The 25,768-nt window shown below is 32.7% G+C and overlaps 1 protein-coding gene and 1 long non-coding RNA gene across 4 annotated transcripts in view; one reads left to right on the forward strand and one right to left on the reverse strand.

The window, feature by feature from the left end:
* The window catches only part of LOC118186413 (uncharacterized), a 110,782-nt gene that overhangs the window by 75,203 nt on the left and 9,811 nt on the right, over positions 1–25,768 (reverse strand). The window contains exon 2 of the long non-coding RNA XR_015043524.1: positions 15,981–16,199. This is a non-coding gene — a long non-coding RNA (uncharacterized LOC118186413). The remainder of the gene's footprint in view (positions 1–15,980; positions 16,200–25,768) is intronic.
* Positions 1–25,768, forward strand: part of LOC118197571 (uncharacterized) — a 91,944-nt gene that overhangs the window by 23,545 nt on the left and 42,631 nt on the right. The window contains exon 1 of one of the 3 annotated variants that reach the window (XM_085825446.1): positions 13,969–14,495. The exons of the other annotated variants lie outside the window; for them this stretch is intronic. The gene's annotated coding sequence lies outside the window, so the exon portion shown is untranslated. Of the gene's footprint in view, positions 1–13,968; positions 14,496–25,768 lie in introns of those variants that run through there. 3 annotated transcript variants of the gene reach the window in all.

Here is a 25,768-nt window from a genome sequence, read left to right on the forward strand (position 1 = left end):
GGGAAAATCAAATTGCTTTCCATGTTTCAAAGAGGGAGGAGGATGATAAGAATAATCTGAGAGTGAAAACTAGAACAGGGCGTTCTTCTTCACATGCTTGCTGGCACAAATGGGAAAGATTTTAGAGATCATCAGAAGCACTCAGCGAAATGCAAATTGCATTAGATGCTTCACTCAGCAAAAAGTTTAATATAATGGTGGAGAAAGAAGTTACTCTTCCTTATTAATATTTGGCTATTTTTTCCTCGTGCATTTTCGGTAGCTAAATATCTTGCATCTATAAACGGTTGCATGAAAAGTCTAAAAATTCTGCTCATTTGTCTTTAACAGTATCAGATGCGATACTGCTGTACACAAGTAATTAAATGGGAAGGCGTGTACTAGTTTTGTGATTTGCAATCTTGCAATGGATTTTGCCATCCAATTGCAATTGCAGTTGGATAATCATGGTTTTCAGTATTTGGACAGCTCGTACGGGATGTCCCCAAAAAAGCGGCTGAATTATTATGTTCACTAAAATACTTAATTTTCAGAAAATGGAAACTGTTTTAACATACTTACAGCTGGTAAAAGTTCCGCTTTAAAAATGAAAGTAATGTACGGCTTATGTCTTCTATGACTTGCTCTGCAGCACCGCACTCTCTCGTTGAAATTCGAAATCACTTTCTCACGTATATGCCTATCGAATTGGCTAATAATTATCTTCCTATCAAAGTGGTTAGTGACACATTCAACTTTGTTTTTAAGTTTTTTCGTTCTTTTAAGTTAGGATTTTTTACAGACTTACAATAACACTACCACGCAAATTACCGATGCTTTCAACGGAATCAGCCGGCTTTCAGCCGTTAGGCTAATTTAATTACATTTTATCTTAAGTTCATTATCTGAGTTAAGTCAGAAGGCTTAGCTTTATGTAAGCCCAAGTGGGGCCACCTGTTCAACTATATGTGATTGAATAAAGGGTCCTTTATCCCCTTTTTCTGACTTTACTGTTGTGTTAACACCTGAGGATAATTTCTCATACAGTCTTTTTGGAGCATGTTAGTTTATTCTTCCTAAGATGAGACTCTATACAGTTATACTGGCAATTCATAGACATCGAGATCTCTAGCAGTATAGCTTGTTCTTCTTAAAAATTTATACTTTCTGGCTTCTTGTTACTAAAACTTAATAACTACTTGCCCTTAACTAACTTTAAAGTATTGCTTACCTTACTAAAAATAAAATAAACCTTACTAAAAATAAAATAAAATCCAAACCTTTATGTGAACATTATCATTGAAACTGGCTTTAATATTTTCAAATTAGAGCCTTTTAATGCTGACAAGGCTTACTTTTAACCGCGGTCCAAAATGAACTGTTTTAGTGCACCATGCGTGCAAAGCTGTAACGATCTTTTGTGGTGCCTTTTTGTTTATAGGACGCAGTTAGGGGCGGAGAAACACCTGTAACCGGTAGAATGTTTTTAAAATTATAATTAAACAAATTACAAATAAGCAAAAAAGCTGGGTCTTTTCCTCTTGGTCCATTAAATTATTGGCATATGTACTGTTTCATTTATAAACAAAAGTTTAGATGTCAAATGTTCTTTTCTTAAGCTCCCTTTCCTGGTGAATCATTTTGTCTCAGCTATATTCACATTGCCATCAATTTCTAAATTAAAGCTGCGTGAAATGATAGGACTCTATTCTTAGGCGGATGCACATGCACATTTAGGGTCCTCAATTTAAGTTGATCGCTAATATAATCATGTATTATATGCACTGTAACGATAAATGCCCACTCGTGCTACTGGTTTCTGTAGTTTGTATGCAAAATCGGGTAGGAAATTGACTAAAATTTCGTTGCATAGGGTTTCATAACAGGCTAGATTAAACAATTAAAAGAGTCGTATTTGGCCCGCGGGCCGGCTTTTGCCCATTCCTGAGTTATGTGCGTGATAAAGAAAAGATGATAGTCTTCCATCAGTTATAGGTCTGACATTGTATTACACCTGGCAACGCATTAGCGATAGGAAGCTTTTAATCGTACATTCCGGCAATTACATTATATTGACTCACGTGGGATATTTATTGTCTTCTATTGTTTCTAATCAGACCAACTATAACTTTCAGTAATAAGAAACAATGATTTTCAACGATGAATCTCCCTTTTTTTAAGTGAAAAGAAGACAGATACTCTATCTTGGAACGCATTTCAACGTTTACAGAACTGTCACACAAATCCATCAGTGATTCTGATGGCCTTGGAATGTCATAAGCTCTCGATCTCTATCAATATCGATAAGTCTGAGAGAGTTTAGCGACATAGTTCGAAGTTTTTACAGCGATATGGCATAGTTTTTAACCATTTGTTAACAATGAATCATATTATTCCAACAAGCCGTATGATAATAGATCACATCTAGGCAGGATGTTTTTATAGTATATAAATAGTACTTTCTGTATCAATACGCTGTTGTAGCCGTCACATTCACCAGATAAATTGAGAAGATATGATTGACAACAATTGCAAGGCTTTTGAATATTGAATTGGACTGAAGTGGAAGAGTTTGTTCGTGAAATTTGGCATGGCGTCGCAGCATTAAACTCTATCATAGGCTTCACTGATATTTGCAAATTTGCTTTGATATGCAAGAGAAATAATAAAGTACTGCTATTTCACTAGTTTCTTAGAAAAAGTTCATTAATGATACTTTCCTATGCTTAGTTTCTTTGGTGAAAATGTCTTCCAAAAAAAATGTCAAGCCTTTTATAAAAGGCTTGACATTTTTTTTTTTCAATTTTTTCCTATCAGTTTGATCATAGCATGGATCAGTCTTAAAATGTTATCTTTTTTCTTACAGACATTCAAATAATTTACAAGGGGTTGTTAATCCTCAGGGCTTAAGATGCATCACAGTTCTGATTGAAATCGAAGTGTCTCGTATTCCCTTTCCCTCTCTGAATTCTTCAGAGAACATTTTTCAAAGAAGGAACCTTTGTTAGATATCTTACATCATCAATATACAGATGGATTAATAACGGAATCAAAAATATTCTCTCTAGATCAGTGTTTCTTAACCGGTTTTGCCTCACGTACCCCTTCTACCATCGCGAGAACATCATCTCCAAAATTCGAAAAATACTATATACGTATATATATTTATTTACATTGAGATTATTTTTAACATATTGAATAAATGGACCCCTTGAGTGGCATGACCGTCTTTCTCTTGCAATGAATTTTGTTGCTTTTTGATGCATATTAGATTCTAATTTAAGCTATTTTACAATAATTTTATAAATAATTAAAATAATATTTAAATAGTTTGCTTTATTTAATGATGTAATTATATCTTAATGAATAGAAGTTTAAGGAAACAGAGACTAAAACAAATTATTAGAAAAATTTAGCTAGAGCACTTTTAAATACAAGCTTTCATGAGGAGATTCAAAACGCCGTGCCACTCAGATGGTTAAACAACAAAAAGTACAGAAAATGTTGATAAATACCGAAAATTTAATAAAACTAGTTTATATCTGCATATTCATAAGTTAAAATTCAATACTTAACAACTAAATAAAAGGCTGACTGCATTTCCCTCCTGACATTATGAGGTTCGTTTCTAGGCGAGAATTTCTCGCTGGTTAAGAACCCCTTCAGCGGTTTATTTCCTTGAACATTTGAGATGATTGTGATATATGAGATCTTGAATACGTTCTTGAACATTCGTACATTGGGAGTTAACATAGTAAAAAACATAGATGGGATATTTCTAAACATTCTGAAATCTGACTGACCGCATTCCCCCCCCCCCTGGCACTGAGATTCACTTCCAGGAGACAATTCCCTTCCGCCTCCCGGCTGAGAACTCCAGCTAGCGATCATTTATTATCTTGAACATACATGTTAGCTTATTTATGCCTTACTTTAAAAACGATTATAGTATTTTCTACACTGGTTATCATAAATTAAGGAAAAATCACAAAAATAGCGATAACTTCCTCAAAAATAAACCAAACCGTATAAAATTTGAATATGTTGCCAAGTAAGGTTAGTTGAATAACACTCCAATATGCAAATTAGTAGAGCTGCACTCGGAATACGTCATCTGCGAGGCACAAAAAAGTCCATGTTTGAGAGCAAGCCCACATATTTCACTGTTGATAGTGACATCAGAAATCTGAGATAGCCGATTCGTAACAATGATCTCCAGGCATCGTTTGCCTGCAGAACTACGATAAAAAGCCATTGGGAGACTAGAGGCAGGACAAAGTCAAACAGAAGTGGCCAGATGGCTAAATGGGAGTCCTTCTGTGGTTCATAGACTTTGGAGGCAATTTCAAATCACAGATTCGGCAACTAGGACGTTCAGCTAAGGATGGCCAACTGCTACGACGAGCGCCGATGACCGATATTTGATATTATGTGCACTCAGGAATAGAACCGCTACTCCGACTCTTCTTAGATCCTCCCTTGCTGCAGTCACCGGAAGGTAGGTGTCAACGTCAACTGTGCGTAGAAAGAAGGCTTCACGAAGGTGGAATGTATGCGAGGCGAACAAGCATTTGCGTGCCGCTCAAGTCACGCCATAGCAGGGACCGTTTTCAGTGGGCACGACAACATGTCCACTGGACGCCTGAGCAATGAAGGGCTATTCTCTGTACGGATGAGTCCAGGTTTAGTCTAGAACGCAAAAGTACGCGTAATTTGATATGAAGATAACCTGGAACCCGTTATCATCCGTCAAACATCCGTGAAAGAGATGTATACGGAAGAGGCAGTGTCTGTGTTTGGGTTGGCATCTTTTTGGGTGGACGCACAGACCTCCATGTTTTTCCAAGGGGAACCGTGAATGCTTATGTTTATAGAGATGACATCCTTGATGCTTATGTGAGCCCATATGCTGGGGCAATAGGTGATGCTTTCCTGTTACAGGACGACAACGCAAGACCACACAGGGCTCGCATCGTATATGATTATCTTCAACAGGAAACAATTATGCGCATGGAATGGCCAGCTCGATCCCCAGTCTTGAATCCTATCGAGCACGTTTGGGATGCTTTAGGGAGACGTCTAGCTGCTCTCAATTCGCCCCCTTAGACTCTTGCCGCGCTTGCAACTGCTTTGCAAGAGCAATGGCTCTCGCTTCCTATGGAACTGATAGACCGCATAATTGAAAGCATCACACATCGCTGAATGTGCTGTATTGCTTCTAAAGGAGATTATATTCCATATTGAAGATACTTTTACTATAGCAAACTGACATCTTCGATTTGTTCATTTTATATATGTGCTAATTTCTATACTACCATAATTGTCTGGTAATTACTTTTTATGTTATTTGATACCTTACTATGTGTTGTATATTGTGGGTAAGTTTCATAAAATTCTACATGTAACTTTTTCAGTAATCGTTATTTTTGTGATTTTTCCTTAATTTATGATAACCAGTGTATTTTCATTTCGAGTCAAATGAGTAATTCCTTCATTTATGCATATGGAATTCACATAAGTAATATAGGCTGGAGATTTCTAAATATTCTAAAATCTGAATCCAAATCTTATAATTTTCGCAAATCTCTTCCATTCTTTATATATATATATATATATATATATATATATAATTAATAAATAAATAAATAAAAGAGAATTTTGAGCATTAAATTCAAATTTGCGTATCAAATATTTTCAAATTTTAAAGCAAAATTTTAAATTTAGTTATATTAAAAAGAAAATTTAAGAATAAAGTAATTTTCACATTCCCATTGTGTGCTCTTGCGGAGTAGCTGGTTTGTATATCATTTGTATATATAACTCATCAAAATACGATTTGGAAGATCCAGGATTCGAATCCCTCCGAAGGCGCAACTGATTTCTGAAATCCATTCGAAAACTCTAACTATCTCTACAGTTGTACCGAAATTAAAATGTGACGGACAATAAGTTGTCACCACCTGAATTTGATCGACTGTGTCAGTGCTTCAAGAATGGAAATTCCCTTCCCGAACATACGTCTCAGCTTACAATACAAGTTTATACAAGTTTAAGAATGTTGAGCTTCAAAGCCAGCAAGCAAAATAATGTACTGTTCTCTTCCAGAAGTCAGACCCATCGTCATAAGTAAACATGCAATAGAATCATTAAGTTTATCGATGCAGGAGACATGAAAAATGTGCAATGCCCCCCCCGGTTCTAGCATCAGACGCCCGATTGCTAGCCCGTGCTATCCAGTGATACCATGGAGGCCCGCGATATGGAAAGGGAAATTACCTTATACACCTCCTCTTTTAAACAGCGACTAGGGATGAGACGCTCTATTCGCCGAATCCTGTTGCTGACGAATTATCGTCCACCACGCTTTATCATCATTTGTGGGAAAATATTATTGTTCGAGTAATCAGTGCGATTATTTTTAGTGAAAAAATTCTTACCTGAGCTTATTTATCTTTTAATGGGTAGGAATAAATGTTAAATCAAATTTGTATCATCAAAATTTTAATAAGACTTATTATGACATTGCAAACTAATTAGTTCCATTTAATAGTGGTTTTTTTTTTTTTTTTTTTTTTTTTTTTCTGGGCTATTTATGTTTGTTTTAATAGAAATAATTGAATTCAGACTTCAAATAACTAAAATCTTAAAAACTTTGCGATAAAAATAACTGAAATACATTCGCGGGCCGCATAAAATTGTTTCGACGACCACGTGGCGGCCTGCCGGTCGCCAGGTCTAGGCACCTGATGAAATGCAAAGGCAGCAAGCCTCCATTGTATATATGTAAATATCTCTAAACTAACTAACCCTTTTTGCTAATTTTGCACTAACATACCCAAAACATTGTAAGTTGGAGGACCCAACAAAAGTAATACACTAATGTTAAATCTGTTTATTAATAATAAGGTTAAAAAGATAAACAACTAAAAATGGTTGCTGGTGCAAAGATCAGGATGACATGACTAACCTGTAGTGCCCATTGAGAGGTGAAGGAGGCGGAATAATAAAAAATAAATAAATTACTACCTTAAGTCTTCAATATATAGTCCTTGTAAATCTATGCAACACTTGGCACGTTATACAGTTGTTGGACTTGATTCAATTGTAATTAATTTTTTGAAATATTGTTTAAGTCTCTTGTTGCAGTTAATGACTTTTGGAGTGAGACTTAACTTAGGGAAGAGAAAGTAATCTGCAGATGGAAAGTCTGATGTATAAAAAGGGTAGATGGGATTTATGTTACTTTCTTTTGCTAGAAACTGCTTGCACAAGAATGGAATTGCATGACGGATTGCGCTTTGTCGTGCAGTGTAAACCAATTATTCGATTGCGTTCCTTCAAGCTTAACACGTTGAATTTACTTTAGAAGTCTGTCTATTAAGCATTTATAAAATACAAACTAGATGCAAAACTAGGCATGCAGTCATAAGATTTCTTGTTTTCTTTATTTAGTAGTTTATATCACGGGTTCTTAAACCTTTTTCAGTAGCGACCCCTTTTTATCATTAAGATTTTTTTCGCGACCCCAGGACTCTATAATATTTACGAAAATTTTGTGGAGCCCCGTAAGCATTGCTCAAATCCGACACACGCGACTGAAATTGTCAATTTTTTCACTTTGCTGTAATATACTATTGCAGTTTTAGGTCATTAACTTAAATTTCACATTTTAAGACATAGAACAAGATGAAAATTTGAAACAAGTAACAGACGAAATGGCAGCGCCACATGCAAAGCAAGTAAAATGAACGTTTATATTATAAAAGGAACGCTTCGAAACGTTTTCGTTTTTTCTTTGTCTATATTGTCTTATCTTTATCTATTTTCAGATACATTGTGTAAAAATATTTGGCAATTGTAAAATTATTATAACAAGTAAAAGAAATATCAAAACTGCTAAAATTTTTAGTGACCCCTGCTGCAGGTCCCATGACCCCATGGGGGTCGCGACCCATAGTTTAAGGAACTCTGGTTTATATAATGCGTTTTTAATTGAATGACATAATTAAGTACAATCTCTAAGATTCTCAAATTGTCGGCCTTCAACATTTACGCATTCTTGCAATCTAGTGTCTATATTTAAGCACTTTGGGGCACAGCGGTTTTTAATTGCTATTAAATTTTTGGCACGTTTCTCTTCTTAAATTAGTCGCGTCGTCAATCGTCTTTCTGCCTCGCAGAACTGTAAACAGTGATCAAGATCATTCTGTAATAATCCAAGAAGCCATCTTGGCTGATACATTTTCAAACCTAAAAATTGCATTAGATATCTCAAAGATCTATCAGCTCATCGTCTGTCTCACAGGAATGAATTCCTTTACGAACTATCTTCTTCCAATCGGAAAAAAAAAAAATAATTCTGTGGCCGAAATGAGCATTTGCCACCCCATGATTGATTATTTCCCAGCGAAGTCATTTTATTTCAGGATCATAAGGAATAGACAAGGTTTCATATGCAACCACAGTTTGGAAAAAATCATGGTTAATATCTGCGATTTGGATCAAATCATGATTTGCATAAATTCAATTTTCTTCAATGGGGCCAGGGACAAAGTGAGAACAATATATATATATATTTTTAATTCTTCCAGATTTTGCGAGCAGCTTCGCTACCGATGTAAACTGAGAGCTATTATTCGAGGAGATACGTGACGATTTTTCGGAAGCAAAGGTGGAACTTTTTTAATGCTTTTAAATGCCTTTATTCGTTAGGGATCGCGAAGAGCCACCACTCTTGGGCTATCGTTAGTGTCTTTCGGTCCACTGCGAACTTTTTCCTATCACTGTAAAACATTAGATCATACTAATGCTTGATATCCAGATATAGCGTTTTAAATGTCTCTTTGTTATTTTTCTCGCTTTACAGCAAAACTTTATTTGCTATTCTTTGCTTAGTTTTTTTAATCTATGACAGCAGATACTCATTGGATCGAAGTAAGCCGTTAACTGCATATTTTGTGCCAGGTTTGCTGGAATTTAGGGGGGGAAACGTAAAATTCTGAAATTTAGATTCTTGCAGCTGCCAGAATTTAAAAGTTAACCATTATTCAACAACAACAAAAAGAACTTTGTTACAGGAAAACTTTATCCATTTCGAGAAACTCTTGTCTTTGCCCTTCAAAATATTTGTAATTTTTCTATAATGTCAACATTTAACTAAGACTAAATTTTGCCCAATTTAAAGTCATCAGATTTTCCCCCATCTCTCTGTATATTATTTAATACTTACAAATTAGCATTTTGAATTTTTTTCACCATTTGTCTGGCACATAACAGCCCTCGAGGTTTAGTGCCATTAAAAAGAACCAACCAACCAACTTACAAATTAAATAAAAGCATTGTTTGTGCGTTAAATTCGAGAACTAATTGGAAAACCTGATGAAAATCTTGATGATTAGCAATTTTAAAAACGAATTATCAAGACTGAGGAAACAGAGAGGCAAATTCAGCATAAAAGCACTGCTAACAAAATTATAAAAATTATTCAATATGAGTACATTATTATTAAACTCTGTTTCTTGATTTACATCAGTACATTTATCTGCAAAAGTATTTTACGAACTTTATACCCAAATGGAGGAATAAGTACTCGAGTACCTTACAATTTAAGAATCGGGTAAAATCGTTGGGACTCAGGGCTTAATTTCTAAGATTAGAAGTGCTGGAGCCCTATGGAAGACCGTCAGCAGAGAGGAACAAGAGTAAATAAATAAATAAAATGACTATTAAACTCTCTAATACTTTTAAAATTAAATAGTTAGTTATTATCAAATTAATTAATAGCTATTTAATTAATGTTTATAAATTGTTATTTAATCAACAATTATTATATAATTAATTAACTATAATTTAATTGATAATTATTAGCTAATTAATTAATTATAATTTAGTTGATAATTATTAGATAATTAATTATTAATAATTGAAATAATTAAAGATTGAAGTAATTAAATAATTAAAATTAAATAAAATGTAAAGAGATAAATTGAAATTTAATACGCGATTTTTAATATAATTTTATTGTTGAAATAATATTTTCGAGATAAAATTTCTGCTGAAATTGTTATTTAACTACATAAAAGAAGTGCCGCAGCCTTCTTATTCAGGGCTCCGGTGCGTTCCGGCTAGAATTATAATTTATTACAAAAACTAAGAAGCTCCGGAACCGAAAGCCGGTGGGTTCCGGCCCAATTTAAGTTCTGATCGTAGGGGGGGAAGAAGTTCTTTTATCATTACAAAAATTAAATATACTTAATGTATAGCTGATGAAAATTCCAGGGCGAAACAGAATGAGGGTATGAGTGGGTGGAAACAAAAAATGAGGGGAATCTAGGTGAGAGAACGTTCTCTTTGACCGCGGCTCTTTGTTGATATAATTATAGCCATCAAGCAGACGGGTGTCAGGAGTAAATGAGTCTTGAATCGGATTCCTAAATGTAAAGTTGCTGGTTACCCACTGTGGGAAGACGATGTATAGGACGTGCTTGAGCAGTTTATCTCAGTATTTCCCTCTTATTGTACTCGCTGTTACTTAACGCACATTTAAGAACACAAATTTTTCTTCCTGCGAGGATAACTAACTGTAAGCATCGATAACAATACACTAGATACAATGGCATGGCGAGAACTTTAGGCGTTCCTAAACAAACTCCCCCAAATTTATTGCTTTTCTTAAAGGGAAATGTTTCCGCGTGCGAATGAGGGGACTTTACTTGAACGTCTCAAGTTCTCATGAGTTCGTATTTCTAGGGAAATAGAGTATTGCAAAGTCTGCTTATTGTTAAACTAAAACGTTAGGAATTCTAAATTTTGTTCCCTTTAAATTATGATTCAATTTTATAAAAAGAAGTACTGGAGCTCATCTTATTTAGGGCTCCTGCGCAATTTAAGCACTGAGACTGTATTAAAAAGTAGGATCCATATCATCCTCTGTGCAGTGAACTGTGCATGAATACAGCATGTTGTGAATGAACGATGAGGCATGACAAAGGGCTGCGTCAATTGTCTCTTGTCTGTAAAAAATAAAAGAAGAGACAAAATCAGGTACTTCCGTAGTTTTCTAAACAAATGAAATTAATTTCATGTTTAACGTCTTTGGAAAAGGTGCAGTTTTTTAGCGTTTAATGCATAAAAAAATCATAAGCTAATTAAATAATATTACCGGAAATATTAATATGAGACTCTATACAGAATATGCAAAATTAAATAATATCTGCGGAAAGTGTACGTTAAGGTTTTGATTACTTCATACATTTAGAAGATATGGTACAGTGTTTTTGAGCAATTAAAATCCTTATTTATTGAAAAACAATGTGTGTTCATCAATCTACTATCTACTCGAATATGAGTAGAAATCTGTAAATCATTTAAAGAACTAGTAAAAAATTCAACTATCACAATAAATTAGGAATCAAGAAAAGTACTCAAATTTTAAAAGGACGAGAGTTGGAAGATGAATTCACATGGCTAATTTTTTACCTCCTTGTACGAAGTAAAAAAGAAGTATTGTAATCGCGAAAAGTTTCAGGCAGCATATTTCAAACAAAATATCCATTTTGACCGCTATCAAACGCAATTTAACGATATTTTTGTGTGATATCTGTACGTAAGGAGAGAATAAAAGACTCTTTTCCTCCAAAAAAATTATAAAACTGCTTTAAAATGAATTCTGAAGAGAATTTTTCGTGGCGTCTGTACGAACGTATGTACGTACGTATCTCGCATAACTCAAAAACGAGTAGGCTCGGAACGTTGAAATTTTGTATATAGGAATGCTATAACATGTAGATGTGCACCTCGTATTTTCGTTGCAATCGGCCGCACCAAAAGTATATAAATATATGTATATATATATATATATATCCACTCTGTTACCCGGCTCAGTGATCTCAGTTTCTTTACTATTATAGGTTTGTAAATTGTACATTTTTTGCTTTAAAAATGATTGAATTATGTTGTTCTTATCTCCCGGTTAAGGTTTTTATGCCTTTAGTAAATCTGTAAGCAATATTTTTAGAATTATCAACAATTTTAAGGTTGTTTAAGTACCGCTAAGCCTAATAATTTTTTTGATGGCGGCCATTGCTTGTTTACATTTGAAATAGCAGGATAGTGGATGTATTGCCAATCTAGAGAAACTGAGCTTCGCAACAACAAAGATAACGCTTTCATTTATTATTGCGAATTAAATCATGCTTAATTCTTTCTGGAATTTTTCTCCAGGAAATAAGAGTTTAAGGTTTACTTCGTAATTTTTAATTCAGATATTTTGAGTTTTTATGTATTTTGCCTTGTCGCGAAGTGAGAACTGAATTAATTGAATGAGAAATATTCAATCGTCTGTGAAAAAGTTTTTTTTTTTTTTTTTTTGTTGTTGTTTGCTTAATTTCTTTTATACATCGTTCTAGATTTATTATAGCATTTGAATAGAACATGTGGTAACGATTAGATAATTCTTTAAATGATATAAATTTTGTGCATTCTGAGTTATAATATGAACGAAATATAATACTGTTAAGTGAACCTAGCGCCAGAGTGTCGCTATGGTAAACAAATAGAGTGAATTTTAAAGAATGCATTTATTCTATTGTGGTTTATGCGTTGCGGCGAAGTAGATTTAATTCGATCCAATAAGTTTAAATGACGTGCAAGAAAAAATTCGTATAATTTAATATTCTGTACAAGGAAGTCATGTGGTGTACACATCAGATTTTTTATGATTAATTTTAATATTGTTTCGAATTCATCCAATAATTTCAATCTTTTATCCTATTATAGGGTTATGATAATAGTTGAATATTCATGCTAAATATCATATACTACAAATTATTTTGATAAAGTATTGATGATTTTATAACAATAATTCGAATTTTACAAATAACAAATTAACAAAGAACAAAATAATTCGAATTTTAAGGAATGAGAGTTGGAAGTTTAATTTACGTTGCTAATTTTTTTGGTAATTAACTATAATATTATTCTAGTTAATCAATTTTTTCCTAATGCATGACTATTATAATGTAGAGTATGTATACTAAATATCATATACTACAGATTATTTTGCTAAACTATTGATGATTCTATAACAATGACTATTCTGTGACAATGATAAACTATTGATGATTCTCTGACAGCAAATTAAAAATGAAGGAATTTCTCAGATTTCAGATTCATATTTTAAAGAACGAGTTTTGGAAGATGAATTTACGTTGCTAAATGTTTTGGTACTTAATTATAATATTGTTTTATATAAATCCAGTACTTGCAATCCTTTTTTTCCCTTACACGTGACTATGATAATGCAGAATATTCATACTAAATACTGTGTATTATAAATTATTTTGATAAACTATTGATGATTCTGTCAATAACTATTATGTGAAAATGATAAACTACTGAGGATTCTGTGAACAGGAAATTAAGAATCAAGGAAGTACTCAAATTTCAGATTGAAATTTTAAAGACGAAGAGTTAGGAGATGAATATATGTTGCTAATTTTTCGCCAATTAATTGTTATATTGTTCCAAATTAATCCAATACTTTCGATATATTTTCTATTACAAGGGTATGAAAATCGTACAGTACTCGTACTAAATACAAAAGTATATTATTTTGATACAAAATTAACAAATACAGTTTCCATTTTTATTTTTCACCAAAATACACTCATGAACGAAATAAGATTGATTTCACTATGCTTTTAACGACTATGAAATTTTTATTGCAGTTTTTGAGCTCATTTAAGATTCAAAAGGTTACTGGAACGAGTTCAAATAATGTTGCTGCCATTGAATTTTCCGAAAAAAGAAAAGTGATAAAAACAAAAGTAGCCAGTGGAATTAATTGCAGAAATACTTCATTGCACTGCTTTTCTCTACCAACATCAATAATTCAGCGGTCGTTCGCTCAACACCCTTCAGCTATAGTGCATGACGTCAGAGAGTTAAGTTCCCTCAGAACAGGTGACGAGGCCAAGCTAGACCTGTTGTTGGGGTTATTTAGTTTTCCGCGACAAATCGCAAGGATAAAGGAAACTCAAAGCGTTTCCATTCGTGGCCTAACAATCACGAGATACAAACGCCGCTTAGTTGGACGCTCCAAAAAAGAAGAAATGGCAAGTTTTATTTTTGCCGATCAATAATATCAACAACAAAACACCTCCACATTAAATGACGAATTCTGCAAACACAAAAATTTCTCGATTAGATTCTCCTGGAAAGCCATGCGACGCGATGAAGCGAGCAGACGAAAATAAAAGCGTCATAAAAAACAACCGCCGATAAAACAAGAAAATCGTCTGAAATTTTGCCACGTTTTTGAACGTTTTCAAATACCGGAATGGCATTGTTCTTCACGGCTGGATGTCGAAATTAATGGATGCTATCTTCCAATGATGGTCTTTTTATGTTTTACTCTTATTTTGAGGGTAAATTCCTGTGAAACGTGAGTTCCATGAATAATAGTTCCTTCTTCTTGGTTGATCTGATTTGCTGTGAGAAAATGGATTAACTGAAAGGTAAAGAAAACATTTTGACTTACTAAATATAAAACACTCCATGAATGACCTATTCAATTTATTATTGCTAAATTTAACGAAATTCTTAAGCCGTACAACAAAAATGGTTGGTTTTGAATGTTCAGAATGATTGTTTTTTAAATTTCTGTCAGCCAGATTTTATTCTTTTATTTTTTATTCACTTTTTGTTGTAATTTTATTTATTAATTTTAACTATATTATTCAGTATATAAATTTCGAGAATATTCCTTTGCCTCTTTTTTATTAATTTAAACGTTTGATATTATTTTTTATTACAATCGATTTAACAGATTAAATTTTATATTTTCAAATGTAACAGATTCTAGGATAAAGAGAAATAATATAAATTCTATATTATTAATATCCTATTTTATTCTGAGACACTTTTTTATTTGTATACATTAAAATTTAAAAATATAGTTTAGTGTGATTTTATTATTCATGCATACTGACTTGCATTAAAATACTACATATAAATAATATTGAACTTTTTTTCTGTTCTTGCTTGATTTTTTATTATATTGTGGCTTTATTATTAAACAGTTTTAGAAATAGATTTAGACATATTGCGTTTCAGTGAAAAAATTTGTTAGAATAAGGATTTTTCCTGTATTATTAATACATGCAGATGATAACTTTCCTTTATTATTAATAAACATAAATTTTCCGTTATTCACATAACAACCTAAAAATACTTCTCTATCGAGGATTGAAGAATTTTCAATTACAAGTGTAGTAATGCGGTACCGTTTTGTACTAGCAAATGAGATACAGTATTGACCGATTTCGGAAGGAAAAAAATGAATAAAATAAAAGTGCAATAAAAGTAGAAATCAGGCGGCGGAACACAGTGGAGAATTATTGTTCGTCAACCTATTGTTTTCTGATCTTAGATCTCACGATCTGTGCGATCATGTGACCTTTGGTCCGAGAATCGATTTTGGTACGCGACAATCTCCTTCAGTAGAGGTTGCGAGATCTGTGAACCGTATAGGGTTCACATGATTGGTATTGTATAAAAAGGTAATCCCCAGTGTGTGGGTAGTCTATGATTATATTCTTAAACTGAAAATCTTTTTAAAGAAAACTAGGTGAAGTGTATAATATTATATAGGGTGAATTTCATGCCATACTTGAAAAGAAGGCACGATATCCTATCGCAATTCGTTCGACTTTTCTAAATATTTCAAATATTTTCGTTTAGAAAGTGACTTAAAATTTTTTTAAGTATTATCCTTTTTATAACCTTAATATAAATATTTTATAATATCCCTCTAAATATTTCAACATAATACAATTTTAAAATACCTTTAAATTTAAATGTATAGTATTTTATAATATACTTCTGAATTTTAATTAATTTATTTTCATATATTTTTTATTATTAATAATTAAATATATATTTAATTAAATAATATTAGCATATTTTTACCGCTCAGACGATATATGGTTAGTGGAACTTACTGCAATACAGAAGGGTCCTTTTTCGAATCCTGGAGAAAGCATGAATGTTCGTAAATGTATAGTGTCTGTGCGGAATGAGAACACTCTAAATATGCGGCGAGCCGAAAGTCCTCTGAAGAGGTTGTGGTAGGGTGAGAGGGGTGGAAGACCCTCGGACCCATCCTCCGGGGTGCTCTTCTTCAACATTGGGGGCGGAACTGAGCGAAGTCGTACTGTCATCTGAGGCGTGAAAAATTAAAAAGTGCTTTAAATTTTCTTCTTTATTGAAAACAAATTTTAAAACTCATGCTACAATTTGATACTTGATACAAAACTTTTGATATTTTTTGATACAATAAAACAAAGTACTGTTAAAACTGTAATGTGAAATTTATTTCAAAAACTTCCTTTTTATTTTTATTTATAATGAATATGTGATAGATAATGTATAAGAAATGTCCTCTATTAGATAATTTTTATGCATATAATTTTATTATGTACATCAATATAGTGTAATAATGCAAATATATACTTATATAAATAATATAATAGTTGCTATAAAAATAATTATAATAAAAATTATCCTTATTTAATGTAATCATGATTAAAGAAGTAAATGCAATTAGTCATCGTTAATAGGTTGCAATTGCAACAACTTAGGAATTTTTAGAGCGCAAATTCGACCATGATATATAGAGCTCTATGTTATAATCAAATTTAATTTGCATGGTTGAGTAATCTTCTGTTCATTTGCGCCAAATCTCAAGTTCATTTAGGCGATCTATCTTTTACAATGGTTTCATGATTTAAATTATCACAAAAATTTTTTTTTTTTTTTTTTTTTTTTTTTTTGTATACGTATGAGGAACGCTGTTTGTAAAGATTCGACCGAGTCTATAAAACTATTGAATATATGCAGCTCGTCTTTCCGTGATGAAAAAACTTCTCTAAGCATTTCTCATTTCTTTTGATGCCTATTACCAACATTCTTTTTTATTTAACCCGGTGTACCGAGAGGTTTTAAAGACCCCCTGTGTTCAATTTCGGGGAAAGGGAGGTTGTTGTAGTTGGTTGGTTCTCATGCGTAATATGAGTAAGAGGGAATTAGTAAGTTCTCCACGAAGGCATCCATCTCCTTAGCCCTCGAGTGCTTTGTCTTATTCAAGTAACCAAGTCTTTTAAAATGCCTTTCTGCCACTTGCGAAATTCAGAAGAAGATTTTAATATTCTCTTCCAAGACACTAATATTTGAATGCGCTTGCATGCTCATAGAACAGTTAAACTAAGATATATCTCATCTTGGCATCAGGATGTAAGAAGAGCTGATTGCAATGACGGAAGATGTTCCGGCACTACTCAGAACAGATTAGTACGCTAAATTTTGAAATCTGGAAGTTATTCGAAAGAAATATCCCCAAATAAAAGCTGCTACCTAACCAACATAATGAATTTTCTCTCTTTTCACTTTCTTGTACGAAGTATACTGTAATCGCGAAAAATTTTGGGTATCATATTTCAACGAAAATACCCATTTTGATCGCTCTCGAAGCCATATGATGTTTTTGCGTGACATCTGTATGTATGGACAAAACAAAAGTCTCTTTTCCACAAAACGCATTAAAAAATGGGTTTAAAATGGAACCAGAAGAGATTTTTTTCCGTAACGTCTGTACGTATGTATGTAAATCGTATAACTCAAAAACGTATAGCCTCAGAAAATTGAAATTTTGTATATGGGGCTGCTATAACATGCAGTTGGGCCCCTCCCTTTTTGGTTGTAATCAGCCGCACCAAAAGTACGTAAATAAATATATATGTAATATAACTGCTCCATCATTGTAATAAGACTGCATTATTGTAATAAGACTGACTGGGTGGAAAGTAAGTTGCAACGGATTGGCGGTAGTTCTCTGCATCATAACTTGAAGACAACTTGATTGCGTAGTGAGAATGATGGATGCATAAACCAAAAAACTTAGACATGGTTTTAATTGCACAAATAATTTTTATTTCTTGATAATGCACATCATCACTGTGGGTGTGCTATGCAAGCCCCCACCCCAATTTTGTACAGCTTACATCTTAAACAATGGACGAAATTAGAAAAGTAAACTCGGCGTGGTTAACGACAAGGCGACACAAGCTTCTAGAAGCAGATGGGAAGAGAGAAGAAGAGCGGGAGCTGCGACGCAATGTCCAGAATGTCCAGATGTCGGGATCTGATTTCATAGATGAATGCGCAATACAAATTAGATGACAGATCTTTCTCGTTTAATTTGCAAAAATTATTGCTCTCTTATTTTTTGAATGAAGACAGGAGTTAAAAGTCTGTTATTAATTTATTTTTGAAAGGTAGATATTTTATATTTTACATATATATATATGTATACCCACTTTGTTACTTGGGTCTATGGACTCAGTTGTTTTTTAATTCTTATATGTTGGTAAATTGGGCATTTTTTGCTTTAAAAATGATTCAATTAAGTTGTTCTTATGTTTCGGTTAAGGTTTTTATGCTTTAGTTGATCTGCATGCGATAGTCGTAGAATTATCAGCAATTTAAAAGTTGTTGTTAAGTGCGACTAAGCCTAACGCAGCAGTCAATTGTTTACATTTGAAACTTAACAAAATAGTGAATTTAAGTCAGTTTCTGCACCTTCAGTGTCCTTTTCGCCAAGCGGGGCCCAAAGTAAACTTTCAGTTTTGTGCACTGAAAAATCTGCCTTCTTAAATCTGGCCGAATTGTTTGTTTTGGGGTATAAGCGCTAATTTTAATTGTAAAAATCTGCCTTCTTAAATCTGGCCGAATTGTTTGTTTTGGGGTATAAGCGCTAATTTTAATTGTAAAAATCTGCCTTCTTAAATCTGGCCGAATTGTTTGTTTTGGGGTATAAGCGCTAATTTTAATTGTAAAAAAAAATTAACTGTTTTAAGTGTATTTGGTGTTTCATGTTTTTTTATATTTTTTCATTTTTAATGAAGATTGTTTTGAGTTTTTATGAATATTTGCCTTGCTGCGAAGTGAAAACTTAAATAATTGAATGAGAAATATATCTCTAATGAAGTTCGACGAAGTAAATTTAAATGAAATGCAGCAAAAAATGCGTATAATTTAATGAGCCGTACAATGAAGTCATGTGGTGTCCACATCAGATTTGTACCTTTTTGTTATCCTTAAGTTTTTGTTAATTTATTTATATGCAGTTATTTGTATTATGATTGTGTTGTATACTGTATATATGTAAAGATGTCAACGAAGAAAATCATTCTTTTGAAAGAAGTCAATGCAAGAAAAAGACTGAGAACCCCTCTCCGAATGTTTCACTGCTCGAATGGGATATTGCGTTATTGTACCAAGAATTCAAACATAGACAAAATCCAAGTTCCAAATTTTTCTGTAAATGAAAAGGATGTAATATTAAAACTGTTATTTCTTTTCGATGATAAGTTACTTGAATATTAAAGTATTTTTCTCGAGAAATACATATATCGGTTATTTGGTATAAAATTACAGCACACATCAGCTTTTATAGTAGTTTTTGTATTGCTGTAATCGAAAGAACAATGTAGGAAAAGTTTTAACAAAATGTATTTATTGATATTACTACCGTATAACATTTATCATTCTCTTGAAGTTATATTCAAGCAATACGTAATAAATATCATCAATTTCCCTTTGAATTATTGATTTTAATTGGAAAAACAGAAGCGAAATGAGTATGCACATCACAAATAAAGTGACCAAACTTTTAATGGCTATCTTAATATTAGTTTAATGCAAAGACTGAGTTACGTTGTAAAATAAAAGAATAAAACAATGAATGCACTTTGGTTTAATCTTTAAAATTTAATATTAACTATTTATTATTTAATCGTCGTTCAATTTTTTCGCCGAATCTCAAAATGTATATACAATTTTAAAGTTAAATTTATTCCCTACTTTTTAATTCTCTCATTTAAATTTTTGTGCAATTGATATCGTAACGAGATTCAAGAGTTCGTTTATTTCATTCATTAGAGAGTTGGGAATAAATATGATAATACTACAAAATAAATAAATAAGTTATAAATTGCAACTAAGTAGATTTTTGATAAAAAGTAATTTTCTTCTGAGGAAAAAAAGATTTACTCTTTCAGTACTTACGCATTAATGCAACCACCTCAGTAGAAGTCGCCATATTTTCAAAATGCGCTAAACTGTGGCATCTATGTGCGTAATAATTTTTCGGTTTTAGCAAGCAACGTCACCAATTTTCGTTCTTTTTGTTGTCGTTTGTTCTTGGAACATCTTTTATATTAAAAAAAAAAAAAAAAAAAAAAAAAAAAAAAAATCACAGCATCTTTCCTCTTAAAGTCAGTTTTAAAGTATGCCCTTGCGAAATTACCTTTTAGTGGAAGAAACTGCTCTAAAACTTCTGCAGGGATCTTTTGTCCCCAAAAGTGAAAGGGAACAAACAATTGGTTTCAATCCATTCTTAAAACGATTATCACGAATTTTCCACCAAAGCAAAAGAAACATAAACTGGTTTGTTCGTATGTTTTTTTTTATTATTATTATTATTTCCGACATAAATACCTAATTAAAACTAAAATAGTGCCAAGGGGGTTGCTATAATACGTAAGTACTGATTTTTCTTTAAAATGCATTAGGACTTGCTTTTTGAAATTAACTAGAAACAAAACTGAATATTACCAGTTAAATTCAGTTTCGAATGCATCTGTTCCGTGTGTTACTTTTATGACATACTATACAATACATTTTGATGTGAGAATTTGCATTGGTTTGAACCAAGATACTTGAGATACATGTTCATAAATCTAAGAAACTATGTTTTGTCAGCTTTCATTTACAAATCTATCAGTTATCCAGTTAACGAAACTCCTGAAAACTAAAGTTACAGTGTCGTATTGTCACCAGTGGCACGGAAGGTTTATGACCAACAAGAAGTGACCTACTCATGTTTGTTCATGAAGTCGTCAGTAACATCCTAGCCATGATATTAAGAATAGCGGCTTAATCACTTCCCATGTGGTTTAGTTCCTGCTGAAAGAAACTAATTGCGCATTTGTTTTTGGAATGTTTCTTTCCCCCACTATTTAAAGCAAAGTAGAAGATGAAGTCCTTGAATATTCCTAATAGTTGATTAATTTAGTATCATTATGAATGCAGAACTTTTTTAAACCAGCTATTAATTTTATAACGACAAATGTACATCAAACCTAACGAAATCAGACAGTAAGCTAGAAGATGTCAACGTAGATTTGTGTAAATTCAACGAACTCAACGTCTGCCTGTTTGGAAAATGTATTTCCGGTAGGGGCCGCCTAATGTGATTATGTGAATACTTTGGTAACAGCGTTGAGAAAAATATCAATGGAATTTAACTATTTTAATACGAATATAATCAAAATACATACTAGTTAGTCGGCAATTTAAACTCAGGCTTTCGGATTTGAAGACAGAGTGCGTTTCTGCCTTTCGCGGGCTTACGCTACGTTAATTCCTGCCAGCTCTGATAAGTTGCAATTATTCGGCTTTGCGTGACCGCTGCCGACATTGGAATCTGATAACTTCGAGTAAAATTTCTGAGCCAGCTTAGATTGAAACTTAATTGTGTAATCTTTGACTGTTAGTCTGCGTTTTAAATTGAAAGTTGCTGCTCCTTTAGTTGCCTTTCAGATCTGGCGATAATTCGCTTCACATAGAGTTTTGGACTAAACTGATTTTAACAGAACAACAGAAACCTCATAAGTTCATATTTGAATTTTTTTATATTCATAATGTTTTTAGAAATTATTTGACGGTTGTTGTATCTCAAATCTTAATGCCCAAAGAATATCCTTTATATCAGCATTTATAGGAAATTCATTTCTCCTCTTCATATTCGTCACTGAAAATTTATTCCTTGCCATCTTTAAACAGTATGTCACAAAATGTGCTTGGATTTCTTTCAGAAAGCGGCAAACAGATATCTTCTTCTGTCACTGATGTTGCAACTTAAGTTTTTTCATCAATATTAGCCCAGCGCTGAATTCCTCACCATTCGTCTTAGTTGGGACATATTTAGTTTTTTAGCTTCCTTTATTTCACCACTTATTAAAAGTCTGTCATGCTTAATACAGTTCTTCATTGACTATTCCCAGTGGCGGTTCTAAAAACTTTAACTTTGCCTTAAATCAAAATAAAGATCCTTGACGACTTAATCCCGTATTTGGCGACATCTTTCTGTCATTTGCCAACTTCTATACTGTATTTCGGCCTTATCTGGTGATTTTCTGTTTTACTGTGTGACATTACTTCGGCTTCAAAAATTCATTCTATAGTTTGATAATATTAACCAAATTGTTGATCACAATAAGCAATATATTTTCTATGCTTTCATATACGAATGATCGGGACATCGATTTTCGATAACAATACCTTTACTGATAACATTAACTGAAATTACATTAAGCGGGCGTACTCCATTTATTATCTGTTGGTGTAAGATAGCTGGATTTGTATCAAAAGCAACCCAAAGTGAAGATTAAAAAAAGGTATGCTTTTTTTTTCTTCCAGAATTTCCTTCAGTGAATGAATTCTTCCCAGCAATAAAATAATAGGGAAGAAAATCTTTTATAAGTAAAACATTAAACGAATTCCAATAAACTGAGTTTTTCTATTTAAACACACTAATATATATATTTTATGTTTCATTTGAAAATACTTGAGGGATTTCCGCTGCGTCTGCTCTCACAGAAGTGGCGAGATGATAGGCTTAGTTTGGGAAACCCATCCATTTGCGTTTGCCACGATAGAGGTCTGAGTCTTGTACGCTTGCCAGGAGGTCTTTCCATCGTATGTTGATAGCTTTAGAGAGGGTAAAAACATGGAGGAGGAAGTAACATGGAGGAAGAAGTCCTTTCTTAATGGTAATTCCTCCATGGGTAAAAAAGACATCATAATTGCTTCCTGCTGTTGACTATGGAATGGATTTCTTTAAGCTGTCAAATTCCTTGGCGACGGTAGAAACTCTATCATCGATTTGATGCTCGACAGCAGAAACTCCCTCTTTGATTTGCTGTTTGTGCGAACTTCCAGTACTTTCCATTTCTCGAAATTACTGGAAGGCATATACGGTTACAGTTACAGTTTCAGTAGTATAGGAATTTAGGCCAACTACAGGGACCAGACCGAAATGTTGCCAAGTTTCGAGACTTTTGAGAGTTTATCGCCAAATCTAGCAACAAAAAGTAGTCACCAGAACCACTGCAAGCTTGGCGATATCTCATGAATTTAGCGAGATAGCTTTTTGCCTCAATGTTCAACAAAATTGCCTCTGTAATCTTATTTTTCCGGCAAAGCTTTCAATTTCTAGAGATCGTTCAATTATATTCTACAAAACTCATAACAATGTTATCAAATAAGATTCAGATAAGAAACTGAATTGTTTTTACTTGCTTAAAGTAACTGGTTATTTTAATAAAAGATTAAAATAAACTAATTTGAAAAAAACATTGCCTTGAAAATTAGAAAAGGGATAAATAAATAATAATAATAAAAATATTTATTCTCTATCTGAAAGCTTTCAGATTTTATATTACACCGAATTGGGCGTTTTTTTTAACGTTTTGTGTGTTACTTTTATTTATTAAATATCATGTTTTTCCCACTTAAGCCATAAAATCCAATTCAACAGCAATATCACAAAATATTTAAAACAGCATACCTTTAGAATTTCCGATACACAGTCCCACGCACTGGAGCTAAAAATGTTTTTGTTTTGTTTTTCTTTTCCGTATAGTGTTGCCATTGCTCGCTTTGAAATCGTTGAGTTTCTTAATCAAAAACTCGTAAATGCTGTACAAAATATGAAATCGATAATAAAATAAATTCCAAATTTGGGCTTCCAGATGCCCATATTCGGGTGGAGACGTACATTATTCAAAATTTGATGGCTCTAGGTACCATTGTTTTATCACAGTGCGAAAAACATATATATATTTAAGCAGATTCTTCATTACTTATATTGGCGCCCACCAGCGGCCGAGCGGTAATGTCGCTGAACACTGGTAGTTCGGTCCGAGGTTCGAATCCCGCGAACGGGCTGGCTGCATGGGTGTTTTCGTGGTCTTCCCCATGTGTAACGTGTATACGAGCCAGTTTCCCTTAGAAAGTCCTCCACGAAAGGCATCCCTCCCCTTAGGCAGATAGCCCTAGTGTGCTTTGCCATAATTAAATACACCACACCACACCATCATTATTTATTTTCTTTAAATACTCGTATAATACACGGCTCTAATATTTGATGGCAACAATTTAAAAATGTGATTGTCCGTTTATAGTGAATCGACGAAAAATGCCAAAACGAAATTAATAGCCCCTCTGGACAAATTGCCTCTTTAGGATAAAAATTAATTTAACTTAATTAATTTAATGTTAAGTCACCTGAAAATTTATTAATAAATTAAAATATTGAGGAATTATTATTTACAAATTCTAATTAAATGTGGACAATTTATTTGTATTTTAAAATTGATTTTAAAGCATATTATAAGAAATCTCAGCTCCAAACAAGAATTCCTGCGTATTTCGTTTTTGGAAAAATATATATATTTCACATGCGAGACTGTAATAAATTAGAATCGGTATTTTTTTTTCTTTTTACCCAAGCAATTAATAAGCAATTGACTGCAATACAACCGTTACTTTTTCAAGAGCATACTTACAAAATATATTATATTTTTCGATTAATTAGTTTTGCTTCGAATATGAATATATGTCGGTTGGTTATACTATTACCTAACAAATGATTACTCATTCAGAAGTCAAACTGTTGTTTGACTTCTGAATTAGTATTTATTCGGCGTGTTATTGTGTCTTAAATGATTACTCAGTCTGAATAAATTAAATACGTATACGGTTTATTATTCGTTGTAAAATAATATATTCGAAGTTTCATTTTAGTTCCCTTCTTTTCCAATTTTATTTAAAATTTATTAATTTAGTGTTGAAAAACGATTCTTCAATTCATGTAAATTGAGTAATCAAGAAGAATTTTTTTTAACTCTTTACTTATAAATATTTAGCTGTATTATATTTACAGTATAGAGACCGCCGCTTAATTCAATTGTGTTAATGTTATTATTTGGATACTGTTATCGAATTGCCAAAGTCTTTTCTGTTTGTATACGAAAGCATGGAAAATACATCCCTTATTGTGACCACTAGTTCGGTTAATATTATCAAAATGTTACAGAATGATTTTTTTAAATCGATGTAAATTCTCCAAATAAATTTAAAATAAATTTCAAAAAATTACCAAACGACTGAAAAATGTCACCAAGTGAGATCAATGAACTTTTGGTTTTTATTTCAGTCAACCAACATAAAATAGCATTGAAAGTTTTAGGCATGACAGCAAACTTATGTTTAATTTGGCGCAGATTTTTAATAACTCTGTTGATTTCAGAAATGATTAGATACAGGTCACTATTCTTCAAACAGAAGTAGATGCCAGAAGATATATGCCAGGGGCCCTTCTAAAACAAGTCTAAGAACCTTTTGAAGAACGTAAAGATGAAATCAGTAAATTCCCTCCCTGTAAATGCTGATTTAAGAAACGCTCTCCGAGAATTAAGATTGGGAGTACAACATCGGTTAAGTAATTTTCAGAAACATTAGACTCAGTTCATAAATAAACTTTTCCATAGCGCTTGCGGACAATCTACTGGTAAAAACTTTTTTCGAAGATAAAATGCTGTGAAAATAAATATTTATATGTTTCTATTTATATTTATGTTAAATTAGTTAAATTCTACTGCTGATT

Source organism: Stegodyphus dumicola, chromosome 10 (genome assembly GCF_044657685.1).
Source record: "Stegodyphus dumicola isolate Sdum_Otavi_A_Nest chromosome 10, ASM4465768v1".
In the NCBI taxonomy this organism is placed as follows: domain Eukaryota; kingdom Metazoa; phylum Arthropoda; class Arachnida; order Araneae; family Eresidae; genus Stegodyphus; species Stegodyphus dumicola.